Source organism: Pelophylax lessonae (genome assembly GCF_965119305.1).
Source record: "Pelophylax lessonae genome assembly, chromosome: 7".
NCBI lineage: Eukaryota > Metazoa > Chordata > Amphibia > Anura > Ranidae > Pelophylax > Pelophylax lessonae.
The window spans coordinates 2,397,573-2,415,495 of NC_138774.1; positions in this window are offsets into that span (position 1 = coordinate 2,397,573).

A 17,923-nucleotide genomic window follows, 5' to 3' on the forward strand; every position below is an offset into this window, starting at 1 on the left:
CCTCAGTATCTGAGGAAAGGGATTTAGGAGTAATTATTTCAGAAGACTTAAAGGTGGGAAGACAATGTAATAGAGCAGCACGAAATGCCAGCAGAATGCTTGGATGTATAGGGAGAGGTATAAGCAGTAGAAAGAGAGAAGTGCTTATGCCGCTGTACAGAACACTGGTGAGACCTCACTTGGAGTATTGTGCGCAGTACTGGAGGCCATATCTCCAGAAGGATATAGATACTCTAGAGAGAGTTCAGAGAAGAGCTACTAAACTAGTACATGGATTGCAGGAAAAAACTTACCAGGAAAGGTTAAAGGACCTTAACATGTATAGCTTGGAAGAAAGAAGAGACAGAGGGGATATGATAGAAACTTTTAAATACATAAAGGGAATCAACTCGGTAAAGGAGGAGAGCATATTTAAAAGAAGAAAAACTACCACAAGAGGACACAGTTTTAAATTAGAGGGGCAAAGGTTTAAAAGTAATATGAGGAAGTATTACTTTACTGAGAGAGTAGTGGATGCATGGAATAACCTTCCTGCAGAAGTGGTAGCTGCAAATACAGTGAAGGAGTTTAAGCATGCATGGGATAGGCATAAGGCTATCCTTCATATAAGATAGGGCCAGGGACTATTCATAGGATTCAGATATATTGGGCAGACTAGATGGGCCAAATGGTTCTTATCTGCCGACACATTCTATGTTTCTATATAGTATTTGTTGCAGTTCTAAAATACATCGGCATATACCAATCCTTGAGATACTGGGGTTCCCCTTATCCTCATGTATTTCCGCTCTACATGTTTCTTGACATATTATCGCTTCTTCAGGAGCTCACGTAAATTTGCATGGTTGACAATAATTTCAGTGCTATTCCCATGGCTAGATGGAGACCCCCCCCCCTGGGGAACCACAAGGGGCTCATTCGTCAAGAGGTGGGGGACACACAAATATTGATATTCTATCATAGGGATATATCGTAGACAAAAAAATTGCCGTGTAAGATAGGCCCTTACCCCTGTTGAAGATTAGTGAAAAACATTGGGATAGAAAAAGGCGGGGCTTTGCGGGCCAGTGGGAGTAGAAGGATCAGAACCAAACCCAATTGTAAAATCAAAAATACATTTTATTGTTATAGCAAGTAAAAAACAAGCATGGATTACCATGCATGTATGATAGCAACAAAATAACATACAAAATTGTTAAAATCAAATTCTAACGTCACTGTTTGTATAGAAACATATCCCACAAGGGATTAGAGCGAAAAACAAAGCCTGTGTAGGTGGATGATGGGTCTCAAGCTGAATTTGGTCACGGTAGGTCCCCAGCAAGCCGACGCGTTTTGCTTAAGGCTTCCTCAGGGCCTGAGAGACCATAACAGACCGATGTTTCCTTTTTGAACAGTGACTTGTGTTAAGCGACAGGGCTGTAGCGATGCATAAGCTGTTCGGAAGATAATACCTCCGTATTCACCATACATAATCTATATAGGCATCAAAGAGAAATCTCTTGCGTAAAATCCGATATATTAGGTCCCAGCTGTGTCATCAAGGTCAAAGCTGCTAAAGATGACTCCACTTGAACATCTTGGAGTATAGTCACCCCTCAGCAAGTAGGTATCCTCTTCCTGGTTTGTTCATCCATATGTGCGTTCACCCCCAGATCCAATCAATCTAGTGTTTATATTGCAAAAACTTAAGCCAGGCTCAAGGGACCTTTTTCTGTGTAGTTTTGTAGGAGGTATATCCCCAAACTTGTCCTAAATGACAGCAGAGTTGACCTCTCCTCAAACTGAAGGGTACTTCAGGCAGGTAAATAGGGCCTATACGCACATCTATCCCAATTATATGGACCCACAGTCCTGGGCTATCCAAGCCCTCTGTATAATCATATGCTCACCGCCTGCCTGGCAATATAAACACTAGATTGATTGGATCTGGGGGTGAACGCACATATGGATGAACAAACCAGGAAGAGGATACCTACTTGCTGAGGGGTGACTATACTCCAAGATGTTCAAGTGGAGTCATCTTTAGCAGCTTTGACCTTGATGACACAGCTGGGACCTAATATATCGGATTTTACGCAAGAGATTTCTCTTTGATGCCTATATAGATTATGTATGGTGAATACGGAGGTATTATCTTCCGAACAGCCTATGCATCGCTATAGCCCTGTCGCCTAACACAAGTCACTGTTCAAAAAGGAAACATCGGTCTGTTATGGTCTCTCAGGCCCTGAGGAAGCCTTAAGCGAAACGCGTCGGCTTGCTGGGGACCTACCGTGAACGAATTCAGCTTGAGACCCATCATCCACCTACACAGGCTTTGTTTTTCACTCTAATCCCTTGTGGGATATGTTTCTATACAAACAGTGACGTTAGAATTTGATTTTAACAATTTTGTATGTTATTTTGTATTTTGTTGCTATCATACATGCATGGTAATCCATGCTTGTTTTTTACTTGCTATAACAATAAAATGTATTTTTGATTTTACAATTGTGTTTGGTTCTGATCCTTCTACTCCCACTGGCCCGCAAAGCCCCGCCTTTTTCTATCCCAATGTTTTTCACTAATAGGGATATATCGCTCCACCTGTATAGATGAATTTGTTTCTCTAGAATGCCACCAGACATTAGTATCGAATCTGTAACCTATACGGGTATCGGAGCTTTAAAAGAAATTGTAGAGACCCGAAGAGATTGGTAATTGCACAGAGGATTGTTGTACTGGGCCTGGTGTGAGTGGAATGTGTGTCCACAATCCAAATAGCCTTCGATGTTGGGGAGGGAAGAGAGGGGACATCCGTCTCCCTCAAAGTGCCTGGTGTTATCCTTATGATATCAATATTTGTGTGTCCCCACATCTTGACGAATGAGTCCCTTGTGGTTCCCCATGGGTGGGGTCTCCATCTAGCTACGGGAATAGCGCTGAAATGATTGTCAACCATGCAAATTTACCTGAGCTCCCGAAGAATCGATGATATGCCACGAAACATGTCGAGCGTAAATACATGAGGACAAGTATCTCGAGGATTGGTATAAGCCAACGTATTACAGAACTGCAACAAATACTATATATCAGGAGTCTTCAAACTATGGCCCTCCAGTTGTTCAGGAACTACAATTCCCATCATGTCTGTGAATGTCAGAGTTTCACAATGCCTCATGGGATGTGTAGTTCTGCAACAGCTGGAGGGCCGTAGTTTGAGGATCCTTGCATATGATATTCTATCCTCTGGGAAATCCACAGTCTGTCCAAGAATTTATTTAGAATTTTTTTTTTTCTCTTTGTATGATTTGTACCTTCTATACAACATTTTTAATGTAGACCAATAAATTTTTTAACCACTTCTGGACTGGAAGGTTTTACCCCCTTAATGACAAGGCCATTTTTTGCGATTCGGCACTGGCTCAATATCTTCTGAGTGGTCTGGAGTTGTGAGAGGTGTGTCCGGGCTCTGTTCTGGAAACAATTCTGGATAACTTGTACATAAATGAGCTAGATCAGGGATCCTCAAACTACGGCCCTCCAGCTGTTGAGGAACTACACATCCCATGAGGCATTGTAAAACTCTGACATGACTAGGCATGATGGGAATTGTAGTTCCTGAACAACTGGAGGGCCATAGTTTGAAGACCCCCCAGATATAGAGGAAGCGATGAATAGTCCAATCTCAGGGTTTGGTGACCATACAAAGATAAGCAGGGCAATAACTTCACAGCAGGACATAGAAACTTTACAAGAGGACCTCAATAAAATGGAGGGGGGGAGTGGGGCAAGTACATGACCAATGAGGTTTAATGTTGATGAATGTAAAGTAAGGCATTTGGGGACTAAAAATATGAACACAAGTTTTACTAGGGGAAGAACCTATGGGGTAAGCCTGGTTGGAGAAGGATCTGGGGGTCCTATAATGCCTCGTTTCCACTGAGTGGTACGGTAGAGTTCGGAAACAGTACACATTGCGTTTCCACCACCAATAGTACCCTTTCATGATAGGCGTGGTGTAGCCGGAAAGCTGTGATCGACAATTCTCTGTCAACCAAGAAGGACCAATCAATATTCTCTGTCAACCAAGAAGGACCAATCAAAGTTCTGCAGAGTGTAGCTCCACCCTGTTGGTATGGTACTAATGTGCTTGGTACCCCAACAAAAGGGTCCCAAAAAAGTGGTACGGTTCGGAATTAGCGTACCATTCACATTGGAAACGGCAAAAATTGCATACCGTACCGAACCGTACTGTACCGCTCAGTGGAAACGAGCCATAAGATGACAGACCGAACAATCCAGAGATATAAACTGGCAGCATTATCCTTTTAAGACTTTGGTCCGACCCCATCTGGAGTATTCCGTCCCGTTCTAGTCACCAATTCTGAGGAGGAATGTGCTGGAACTGGAGTGTAGACTCAGGATTATTTCGTTCCGAATTACAATAGTAACTCGTTTTTAACAAATCCGACATAACGAAACACAATTTTCGAAAGAAAATTGAATAGTTTTCAAATCGAATTCGAATTGTTTTCGAATTTCCAAAAGAGAATAAAATACAATAGAAAATAAAGAGAAGAAAAAATAAAAGAATATAGTAAAACAGAACAAACTAGAATAGAAAATAAAGGAATCGATTAGGATAAAAAATAGAAAATAAATTATCTTCTGAAATTCGAACTTCAAATATGAATAAAATGGAACAGAATAAAAAAAACAATAGAATAGAAAGAATATAACTATCTTCCTTAAATTCAAATTTCAAATAGAATAAACAAAGAAAAGAATAGAAAGCATAGAACTTTTTTCAGAAATTCAAATTTCCATTAGAATAAATTTGAATAGAATAGAATCTTAAAGAAATTAACAGAAAAAACAATGGCATAGAAGGACTATAACCATCTTTCAAAATTTCGAATAGAATAAATTAGATTTAGAATGGAATTCGATTTGAGTTTTCTGAATTAGCCCGAATTCAGAAAATTCAAATCGTTTCGAATAAACGAACCAAATTCTTAAAACAAATCAAACGAATTTTAAACTAAACAGATTTATGTAAATACCGAATTGAAATAAATATTTTCGTTCTGCACATGTCTGCTAGAGAGAGTCCAGAGAAGAGCAACAAAGCTAATATGGGGAACTGAGAAGCTTTGCTATAGGGGATGGAGGAGCTTAGCTATGGGGGGGGGGGGGGGGGGATGGAGGAGCTCCGCTATGATGAGACAGAAGAGCTTAGTAATGGGGTGACAGGAGTTCAGCTATAGGGGGATAGAGGAGCTTAGCTATTGGTGGGAGGATGGAGAAGTTCAGCTATATGGGGGACAGAGGAGCGTGGGATAGAGGAGCTTAGTTACGGAGTCGGAGGGGCTCAGTGATGTGGGATGGAGGAGCTCAGTTATGTGGCTGGAGGAACTCCATTATGAGGGGGGACAAAGGAACTTGGCTATAGGAGGACGAAGGAGCTGCGTTACGGGGGGGGGGGGGATGCAGAAGCTTAGTTAAGGAAGGCGGCGGAGCTCAGTTACGGGGAACCTCAGTTATGGGGAATGGAGGAGCTCAGTTATGGGGGATGGAGGAGTTCAACTATACAGGGGACAGGGAAGCTTAGCTTTGGGGAATGGAGGAGCTCAGTTATGGGGGATGGAGGAGCTCAGTTACGGGGAACCTCAATTATGGGGGATAGAGGAGCTTAGTTACGGAGTCGGAGGAGCTCAGTGATGGATGAAGGAGCTCAGTTATATGGATGGAGGAGCTCAGTTATGGGGGGGAAGGAGGAGCTTAGCTATGGGGGGGAAGGAGGAGCTTAGCTATGTGGGGGAAGGAGGAGCTTAGCTATGGAGGGACGGAGGAGCTTGGCTATGGGGGATGGAGGAGCTTAGTGGGGGGGGGGGCAGAGGAGCTTAGCTATGAGGGGGGCAGAGGAGCTCAGCTATGGGGGAGGGGGGCGGAGGAGCTCCGGTGTGGGGGGGAGGTGCTCAGCTATGGGGAGGGATGGAGGAGCTCAGGTATGGGAGGGAAGGAGGAGCTCAGTTATAGGAGGGACAGAGGAGCTCCGTTACGGGGGATGGAGGAGCTTAGTGATGAAGGATGGGGGAGCTCAGTTATGGGAGATGGAGGAGCTCAGCTATGTGGGGACGAAGGAGCTTAGCTATAGGGGTATGGAGGAGCTCTGTTATGGGGACAGAAGAATCCAGCTGTGGGTAGAAAGAGGAGCTTAGCTATGGGAGATAGAGGGGCTCAGTTATGGGAGATGGAGATGCTCAGTTATGGGAGATGGAGGAGCTCAGTTATGGGGGGGGGGGAGTGGAAAAGCTCAGTTATGGGGAATGGAGGAGCTCAGTTATGTGGGCTGGAGGAGCTGAGTTATGGAGAATAGAGGAGCTTAGTTATGGGAGGAGGGAGGAGCTCAGCTATGAGGGAACAGAAGAACTCAGCTATTGGGGGGGCACAGTAGTTTTGGTATAAGGTGGGGGGTCGAGGAGTTCAGCTATGGGGGGGGAGATGGAGTTCTGCTATGGGGGGGACAGAGATGCTCAGCTATGGGGGGGACAGAGGAGCTCAGTTATGGGAGGGACGGAGGAGCTCAGTTATGGGAGGGACAGAGGAGCTCAGCTATAGGGGGGTGGAGGAGCTCAGCTATGGGGGGGTGGAGGAGCTCAGTTACAGGGGGACAGAGGAGCTTAGTGATGAAGGATGGGGGAGCTCAGTTATGGGAGATGGAGGAGCTCAGCTATGGGGTGATGGAGGAGCTCAGCTATGGGGGGATGGAGGAGCTTCGCTATGGGGGGACGAAGGAGCTTCGCTATAGGGGTATGGAGGAGCTCTGTTATGCGGGACAGAGGAGCTCAGCTGTGGGAGTAAAGAGGAGCTTAGCTAAGGGGGAACAGGGAAGTTCAGTTATGGGGGGGGATAGAGGAGTTCAGTTATGGGGGGGATAGAGGAGTTCAGTTATGGGGGGGATGGAGGAGCTCAGTTACGGAGGATGGAGGAGCTCAGCTATGGGGTGATGGATGAGCTCAGCTATGGGGGGATGAAGGAGCTTAGCTATAGTGGTGATGGAGGAGCTCTGTTATGTGGTGATGGAGGAGCTCTGTTATGAGGGACAGAGGAGCTCTGCTGTGGGGGTAAAGAGGAGCTTAGCTAAGGGGTAACAGGGGAGCTCAGTTCTGGGGGATAGAGGAGTACACTTATGGGAGATGGAGGAGCTAAGTTACGGGGGGATGGAGGAGCTCAATTACAGGGGACCTCAGTTATGGGGAATGGAGGAGCTCAGTGATGACAGACGGAGGAGCTCAGTTATGGAGGAGCTCAATTATGGGGGATGGAGGAGCTCAGTTATGGGGGGACAGAGAAGCTCAGTTATTGGGGGACAGAGAAGCTCAGTTACTGGGGGATGGAGGAGCACAGTTACGGGGGGAGGGAGGAGCTCAGTTACGGGGGGAGGGAGGAGCTCAGTTATGGGGGATGGAGGAGCACAGCTATTAGGGGATGAAGGAGCTCAGTTATGGGAGATGGAGGAACTTAGCTATGGGGGGACGGAGGAGTTTTGCTATGGGGGATGGGGGAAGCTCAGTTATGGAGGATGGAGGAGCTCAGATATAGGGGACAGGGGAGCTAATTTATGGGGGGACGGAAGAACTCAGTTATGGGGAGCTTAGATATGGAGGAGCTCATGTATGGGGAACAGTCTGGAGACTGGCTAGGCCACTCAAGGACCTTAAATTGCTTTTTCTTGAGCCACTCCTTTGTTGCTTTGGCCCTGTGTTTTGGGTCATTGTCATGATGGAATACCCATCCACAATCCATTTTCAATGCCCTGGCTAAGGGAAGGAGGTTCTCACCCAAGATATAATGGTACATGGCCCCGTCCAATGTCCCTTTGATGCAGTGAAGTTGTTCTGTCCCCTTAGCAGAAAAACACCCCCAAAGCATAATGTTGTCAGACTAGCTGACAAATGGCTTGTATGAAACTCCTCCAACTTCCTCCAGTCTGAACATAGATATCAGATATTATAGCCACATAACATACAAGACTAGCCGACAAATAGCTTGTATGAAACTGGAACCTTTATTGAACAAACACACAGAATACATACCACACAGGAGGACATCCCCCTCCTGATCATATTACTCTAACAATACAAACTGTACACAGGAATATAATTACCATAGCTAAACATTAAGTTAATTAAACTAACCACCTGGACAATCGGAGATCTCATTCCAGGTCAGACTTGCCGGCATCCAGCTCACAAAGTACAATACACATTATTGCAAGTATAAACAAATCCTCCAATAGTTTGCTAGCAGACAATAGGTGTGTCAATTAACCATTGCCGACTCTAGTAACAATATACAAGATACTACAGTCAAAACTAGGGGGTCACTCATAATTTTCACCACTATATCATACCACTGAAAAAAACTAAATAAGTATACAGTCAGGTCCATAAATATTGGGACATGGACACAATTCTAATCTTTTTGGCTCTATACACCACCACAATGGATTTGAAATTAAACAAACAAGATGTGCTTTAACTGCAGACTTTCAGCTTTAATTTGAGGGTATTTACATCCAAATCAGGTGAACGGTGTAAGAATTACAACAATTTGTATATGTGCCTCACACTTTTTAAGGGACCAAAAGTAATGGGACAGATTAACAATCATAAATAAAACTTTCACTTTTTAATACTTGGTTGCAAATCCTTTGCAGTCAATTACAGCGTAAAGTCTGGAACGCATAGACATCACCAGACGCTGGGTTTCATCCCTGGTGATGCTCTGCCAGGCCTCTACTGCAACTGTCTTCAGTTCCTGCATGTTCTTGGGGCATTTTCCCTTCAGTTTTGTCTTCAGCAAGTGAAATGCATGCTCAATCGGATTCAGGTCAGGTGATTGACTTGGCCATTGCATAACATTCCACTTCTTTCCCTTAAAAAACTCTTTGGTTGCTTTCGCAGTATGCTTCTGGTCATTGTCCATCTGCACTGTGAAGCGCCGTCCAATGAGTTCTGAAGCATTTGGCTGAATATGAGCAGATAATATTCCCGAAACACTTCAGAATTCATCCTGCTGCTTTTGTCAGCAGTCACTTCATCAATAAATACAAGAGAACCAGTTCCATTGGCAGCCATACATGCCCACGCCATGACACCACCACCACCATGCTTCACTGATGAGGGTATGCTTTGGATCATGAGCAGTTCCTTTCCTTCTCCACTCTTCTCTTCCCATCACTCTGGTACAAGTTGATCTTGGTCTCATCTGTCCATAGGATGTTGTTCCAGAACTGTAAAGGCTTTTTCAGATGTTGTTTGGCAAACTCTAATCTGGCCTTCCTGTTTTTGAGGCTCACCAATGGTTTACATCTTGTGGTGAACCCTCTGTATTCACTCTGGTGAAGTCTTCTCTTGCTTGTTGACTTTTACACACATACACCTACCTCCTGGAGAGTGTTCTTGATCTGACACAAATACACCTACCTCCTGGAGAGTGATCCTGATCTGACACACATACACCTACCTCCTGGAGAGTGTTCTTGATCTGACACAAATACACCTACCTCCTGGAGAGTGATCCTGATCTGACACACATACACCTACCTCCTGGAGAGTGATCCTGATCTGACACACATACACCTACCTCCTGGAGAGTGATCTTGATCTGACACACATACACCTACCTCCTGGAGAGTGTTCTTGATCTGACACACATACACCTACCTCCTGGAGAGTGTTCTTGATCTGGCACACATACACCTACCTCCTGGAGAGTGATCTTGATCTGGCACACATACACCTACCTCCTGGAGAGTGATCTTGATCTGGCACACATACACCTACCTCCTGGAGAGTGTTCTTGATCTGGCCAACTATTGTGATGGGTGTTTTCTTTACCAGGGAAATAATTCTTCGGTCATCCACCACAGTTGTTTTCCGTTGTCTTCCGGGTCTTTTGGTGTTGCTGAGCTCACCGGTGCTTTTCTTTCTTTTTAAGGATATTCCATACAGTTGATTTGGCCACACCTAATGTTTTTGCTATCTCTCTGATTGGTTTGTTTTTTACAGCCTAATGATGGCTTGCTTCACTGATAGTGACAGCTCTTTGGATCTCATATTGAGAGTTGACATCAACAGATTCCAAATGCAAATAGCACACTTGAAATGAACTCTGGACCTTTTATCTGCTCCGTGTAAATGGGATAATGAGGGAATAACACACACCTGGCCATGGAACAGCTGAGCAGCCAATTTTCCCATTACTTTTGGTCTCTTAAAAAGTGGGAGGCACATATACAAACTGTTGTAATTCCTACACTGTTCACCTGATTTGGATGTTATAAACCCTCAAATTAAAGCTGAAAGTCACAGCTTGTTTGTTTCATTTCAAATCCATTGTGGTGGTGTATAGAGCCAAAAAGATTATAATTGTGTTGATGTCCCAATATTTATGGACCTGACTGTATATATAAATAAGGTTACAAAAGACGAGGGTAATGCAGTTTGAAATGATACCTTTTTATTGTACTCACCTAACACTTAAAAGACAAGCTTTCAAGAGTTTTCCTTTCTTCCTCAGGTATTGCTTCAGACCTGAGAAAAAGGAAAACTCTTAAATACTTTTCTTTATAGCTTCAAGCAATTTTAGCAAACAGTAATAAAGCCTAGTATTGCTGTCAGTTTACGTAGTAATAACCCCTAGTATTGGTGCCAGTTTACGCAGTAATAACCCCTAGTATTGCTGCCAGTTTACGCAGTAATAACCCCTAGTATTGGTGTCAGTTTACGCAGTAATAACCCCTAGTATTGGTGTCAGTTTATGCAGTAATAAAGACACAGGACCACCCGGTGTGCAGGAAAATGCTTAGCAGAAGGAACAGACCCCTTATTATAGGAGGTCAGTTCAGGCTGTAATTCAAAAAATGTAGACAGGATAGTTTGCGGGCGAGAACCAATAATCCAATATCCAGTAAGTAGCTCCAACCAATAGCACTATGCACCTTCAAGTATCCTCAAAGCCGGGAAAGGTTTTCCTCAATTGGTATAATAAAACAACAGAGAGGCTCTTATGGTGAAGTACGTAGGTATAAAATGTATTAAATATAAAGGATGCACTTACAGGATGGTTTTCTTTCAACCCGACATGCAGAGAAATAAAAACCGCAGAGTCCAGGTAGGAAACGCCGCTTCTGCGTTCCACCTGGAGCCGGAAGTGACGTAGTAGCGTGGTTGCGATCAAACGGATGCCCTGCGGTTTTCCTGCCCCTTTACTGACCTCAATCTTCACTTCTTCCTCAGTATTTCTGCAGGTATTGCTGGCTGCTGCTGTCCTCCAGGGCGGGCACTGATGGTGAGTACTGTAGGCTGTACTACTGGGGGGCACTGCTGGTGAGTACTGCTGGCTGGTACTGCTGATGGATAACCACTATGCGTTTCAGCATAGCCGCTATGCGTTCTAATAGGTTTCCTAAGCTGACAGAACATGAAGGCTGCAGCAGACATCTTCTGACACAAAGGAAAGTCTTCAATCTCAAACTTATTTTAGCAGTAAATCCTCCTTATTTACTGAAATAGACTATTTCACTATATAATCAATTTGGCGCTGAGCAGTGCGGGGTGTACCAAGATGGCCTCTGGTGAGCAGAGCGGGGTGTACCAAGATGGCCTCCGCTGAGCAGTGTGGGTGTACCAAGATGGCCTCCGCTGAGCAGAGCGGGGTGTACCAAGATGGCCTCCGCTGAGCAGTGCGGGGTGTACCAAGATGGCCTCTGCTGAGCGGGGTGTACCAAGATGGCCTCCGCTGAGCAGAGCGGGGTGTACCAAAATGGCCTCCGCTGAGCAGTGTGGGTGTACCAAGATGGCCTCCGCTGAGCAGAGTGGGGTGTACCAAGATGGCCTCCACTGAGCAGAGCGGGGTGTACCAAGATGGCCTCCGCTGAGCAGTGCGGGGTGTACCAAGATGGCCTCCGCTGAGCAGTGCGGGGTGTACCAAGGTGGCCTCCGCTGAGCAGTGCAGGGTGTACCAAGATGGCCTCCGCTGAGCAGTGCAGGGTGTACCAAGATGGCCTCCGGTGAGCAGTGCGGGGTGTACCAAGATGGCCTCCGCTGAGCAGTGCGGGGTGTACCAAGGTGGCCTCCGCTGAGCAGTGCAGTGGGTGTACTAAGATGGCCTCCGCTGAGCAGTGCAGGGTGTACCTGTAACGCTCCTGCGTTTTCTGAAACAAGATGGATTTGCAGCTGCAGAAAAACTCCACTCAGTAGTCATGTAGAGATAGGTTGAAATACCAATTCCAACTCCCAAGACTCATCACTGTGGTCTGTCTGATTCAGCATACAAATATACACACTCAATAAGATGTTCCTGGAGTGATAGATGTATATAGCAGTATAGTGGTGATGAGCTGAAGAGACAGGTATGAACAGTGACAAATAGGTGAACAGCACTTGAGAGAAATGTTCATGAGAGTATAGATGGTAACAGGTAGGATGCAGATAGGTTAGCAATCATGTATGGTAGTAGGTGGTAGGACAGCAGATGACATGCAGGAGAGACTAACCCAGTGCAAGGATAGATGTTAGTAGGCTCAAGAGCTAGCAATCTAAACAACAGTGCAGATGATAGTTACAGTCCTTAATATGCAGAGCTAGATAGTGTAAGCTTAGTAGGAAGGTTATGGAGGATTCCCCTGTGGGGTACTTATCACTAATAGCAAGCAGTAGTAGAGAGGTTCGGTATGAGCGAGTGATCCGGTAGCGGGATACAGGGATCAGCAGCGAGGTTCCGACAGCGAGGTACGCTTGTAAGCATATGAGCTTCAAGGCAGGTTGAACGAACATGTGAGTGAGAACGCCGGCGGTTGAAATAGCCGCTCTGCGGCGCTCAGTGATGACAGCATCGGTCTTAAAGGTGTATGCGCACTCACCAGAAGAGAATGGTGGGACGCATACACTAAATTGGAAAGTGGAATAAGGGTACCAGAGGTACAAGAACATTACAGTACCCCCCCCCTTAAGGCCGGCTCCGGAAGGCCTCTAGAACTGGTTTTTCCGGGTATTTCGCGTGAAAATTGCGAATCAGCCTAGGGGCATGTATATCAGAGGTATCCAGCCAGGTGTCGTCTTGGGGCCCATAGTTCTTCCATCGTACTAGATATTGGAGTCTTCTTCTGTGGATACGAGAATCCAGAATCTCCTTTATCTCATATTCTTCTCCGCCTTCAACTTGTACAGGAGGTGGAGGTGGGATGGTAGGCCTTATTCCTTGGTCAGGAACATGGGGCTTCAGTAGCGACACATGGAAGATGGGATGTATCTTGAGGTCTGTTGGTAATGTGAGCTGTACTGCAGCTTTTCCAATAAGTTTCCTAAATGGGAAGGGTCCCAAGAATAGAGGCCCAAGCTTTTTGCTAGGGATCTTTAATCTTAAGTTTTTTGTTGATAGCCAAACGAGGTCCCCAATAGCATACTGAGGAGAAGGTCTTCTACGAAGGTCATAGTACTTTTTGTGTTGACTATGAGCGTGTGAGATGGTAGTATTAAGTAAACCCAGAGAGTCTTTTATTTGGGTAAGATAGTCTGAGGCTACTGGGTTACTTGATGGAAGGATGCGTGGTGGAAGAATAGTGGGATGAAACCCATAGTTCAAGTAGAACGGACTCTGTTTGGTCGTACTGTGGGTTGCGTTGTTGTAGGCAAATTCTGCCAGAGGGAGGAGATCCACCCAATCATCCTGTAGGTATGATGTATAGCAACGTAAATATTGCTCGATGCACTGGTTGACTCTTTCAGTCTGTCCGTTGGTCTGAGGATGGTAGGGAGAAGTGAGCTTCCGCTCAATTCGTAGTATGTGACATAGTTCTTGCCAAAACTTGGAGATGAATTGTGATCCACGGTCAGACAAAAGAGTTTTTGGAATACCATGTAACTTAAAGACATGTTTCATCAGTAGTTCCGCTGTTTGTTTGGACGAAGGTAGTCTGCGAATAGCAACGAAATGTGCCATCTTTGTCAGATGGTCCACTGACACTAAAATGGTATTAAATCCTTTGGAAGGTGGTAGTTCCACTATAAAGTCCAAGGACACAACTTCCCATGGAGTCTGGGGTATTGGTAGACTGCATAGTAGACCGGATGGTTTTGTAGTGTCAATTTTGGACCTGGCACAGACGTTGCATGAAGAGACAAATTTTTGTATAGATGTCTTCATATCAGGCCACCAAAACTGCCTGGTAAGCAAATTAAGGGTCTTTGTCATACCCATATGTCCTGCCATAGGCACATCATGTGACAATTCCAAGATCTTGGTGCGCATAGTAGGGGGTATGTAGAGTTTGTCGTTGTAGTAGAGGAAGCCTTCTGCATCAGCAGTTAGTTGTGGTGGAGGTGAATCCAAACCTATACTGTGCAGAATCTGTCAGAAACGGACAACCCCAATAATACTTTCATAGGGTATTATAGGAACGGAAGGGATTTCGGAGCAATTATCTTTAGTTAATCGTGATAGTGCATCCGCTTTTTTATTGTTGTCTGCAGGCGTGTAGGTCACTAGGAAGTTAAATCTTAGGATGAATAGTGACCATCGTACCTGCCGGTGGGAGAGGGTTTTGTTAGTCTGAAGATATTGAAGATTTTTATGATCTGTATATATGAGTATTGGTAATCGGGTGCCTTCAAGTAGATGTCGCCAATTCTCCAGAGCCAGTTTTATAGCAAGCAGTTCCTTTTCACCCACTGGGTAATTCACCTCTGGGCTGCTTAGAGATTTAGAGAAGAAGGCGACTGGATGGAGTGGTGAAGTATTCGTTGGTCGTTGGGAGAGAACTGCTCCTACTGCCATATTTGACGCATCTACTTCCAGAATGTATTGGAGGGATGGGTCTGGATGGCGTAGTATGGGAGCAGAGGTAAAGCTTGTTTTTAACAAGCGAAAAGCTTCATTTGCTTCATCTGACCATTTAAATGGTTTCTTAATACTTGTGAGTTGTGTGAGAGGTCTCACAATGGCAGAGAAGTTCTTGATGAACTTCCTATAGAAGTTTGAAAATCCAAGGAATCGCTGTAGTGCTTTGCGGGTGGTTGGTATAGGCCAATCCTGAATACAGGATATCTTACTCATATCCATCTTGATTCCTGTTTTGGATATGATGTATCCTAGGAATAATACTTCTTCTTTATGAAATAAGCATTTTTTTAGTTTCACGTATAGATTGTGTGTGAGTAATCTGGATAACACAAGTCTTACATGTTTTATATGTTCGGACAAGGATCGTGAATAAATAAGTATATCGTCCAGATAGACCACAACACAGACATCAAGTAAGTCTCTAAGGATATCGTTTATGAATCGTTGGAAGGCTGCGGGAGCGTTACATAGCCCAAATGGCATTACAAGATATTCGAACAATCCGTATCTGGTTCTGAATGCTGTCTTCCACTCATCTCCATCACGGATTCGGATTAGATTGTATGCCCCTTTCAGGTCCAATTTTGAAAAGTAGGTAGCTCCAAGCACTTGTTCAATGAGTTCAGGGATAAGCGGCAAAGGATAACGATCTTTTACTGTAATGGCGTTCAATTGCCTATAGTCGATAATAGGCCTGAGACTTGAGTCTTTATTGCGGACAAAAAAAAGTCCTGCAGCTGTGGAAGAAGTGGAAGGTCTAATAAAACCTTTTGTCAAATTCTCATCCAAGTATTTCTTGAGATGGGAAAGTTCATCCTGCGAAAGAGGATAAACATGACCAAAAGGTAATTTAGAATTAGGGAGTAGATCAATAGTGCAATCATAATCCCTATGGGGAGGCAACATTTGAGCATTTTTCTCAAGAAAAACTTCGGACAGATCCTGATAGCATAGTGGTGCAATCTCATCTGACACCACAGACAGGATCTTTCCATAAGACGGGAGGTTACACGTACTCTCGCAATAGTAAGAGCGGAAGGTTAGGGTCCGTTTCTTCCAATCTATGGTTTGTTGATGTGTGTGTAACCAGGGAAGTCCCAAAACAATGGGAAAGTGGGGCGAAGACAATAGGTCGAAGGTAGTGGTCTCCGTATGAGACTCGTTAGTGGTGACTAGGAGTGCTTGTGTCTGATTAGTGATTGGGCCAGAAGATAACGGAATACCGTTAATAAGACTCACAGAGACAGGCTTAGGTTTTGAAATAATAGGTACTTTATTTAAAGTAGCAAAACGTATATCGATATAATTTCCGCAAGATCCTGTGTCGATCATGGCCTTAGTGGTAATCCTAGTCTGGTCCCACTGCAATGTCAAACGAACAAAAAGATAAGGGTTAGTAAATGAAGTTGTCAATCCCCCCTAGGAGGACATGTGAACACTCACCCTCTTTTTTGCAGACAAGGGGACAGACGCTTATCATGTGATCCGGGGATGCGCAGTACATGCAGAGATTACTGGATCTTCTCCTGGATCGTTCAGTAGTTGATAAAGGTGGGCGTATGGTTCCTACCTCCATAGGAGTAGGGTCAACGGCCGAAATCCGAGAAGGACTGGACAATGGCATTCCCATTTTTTCAGCCTTTCTTTCTCGCAGCCTCCTGTCTATGTTGATACTGAGTTGTATCAAAGCATCCAGGGTGTCCGGTAAATCCGCTCGGGCGAGCTCGTCTTTAACGGCTTCTGATAGGCTGAGTCTAAATTGAGTTCTCAGAGATGTATCATTCCACCCTGAATCAAGGGTCCATCTTTTGAACTCTGCTACAAAGTCTTCTACAGGTCTCCTTCCTTGTTTCAAGGACCTCAATTGAATATCGGCAGTACTCTGCCTATTGGGGTCATCATATAAACTAGCGAGTTCCGCTAGGAATAAAGCATAGGAGTTGAGAAGCTGATCATTTTTCTCAGAGAGAGAGTCTGCCCAGGCCCGTGGATCACCCGTTAGGTATGAAATAATAGTACAGACTTTGATATGATCAGTAAGGTAGGTACGAGGTTTTAGCAAGAAAAGTAACTGACATGCGTTTTTGAATTCACAAAATTTTTTGCGATCGCCTGTAAACACTAGAGGAGGATTTATTTTGGGTTCAGGGGGCTGAGCAGCGGCAAGTTGTGATAGACGGGTTACCTGCTGCTTCAGAGTCTGATTGTCTTCTTTTAATTCAGTAAGAGCGTGTATTAACGCAGTCACTTGTTGTTTTAATTGTGTCACTTGAGTGGGTAAATCTGTTGAATCCATTTTAGGTTCGTTCAATCTGTAACGCTCCTGCGTTTTCTGAAACAAGATGGATTTGCAGCTGCAGAAAAACTCCACTCAGTAGTCATGTAGAGATACGTTGAAATACCAATTCCAACTCCCAAGACTCATCACTGTGGTCTGTCTGATTCAGCATACAAATATACACACTCAATAAGATGTTCCTGGAGTGATAGATGTATATAGCAGTATAATGGTGATGAGTTGAAGAGACAGGTATGAACAGTGACAAATAGGTGGACAGCACTTGAGAGAAATGTTCATGAGAGTATAGATGGTAACAGGTAGGATGCAGATAGGTTAGCAATCATGTATGGTAGTAGGTGGTAGGACAGCAGATGACATGCAGGAGAGACTAACCCAGTGCAAGGATAGATGTTAGTAGGCTCAAGAGCTAACAATCTAAACAACAGTGCAGATGATAGTTACAGTCCTTAATATGCAGAGCTGGATAGTGTAAGCTTAGTAGGAAGGTTATGGAGGATTCCCCTGCGGGGTACTTATCACTAATAGCAAGCAGTAGTAGAGAGGTTCAGTATGAGCGAGTGATCCGGTAGCGGGATACAGGGATCAGCAGCGAGGTTCCGACAGCGAGGTACGCTTGTAAGCATATGAGCTTCAAGGCAGGATGAAGAGTGAAGGGTGGAAGCAGCATGCCGGGAGTGATCGGGTGGCGAGACACAGGATCAGATATGAAACAAGTTCAGGTAGCGA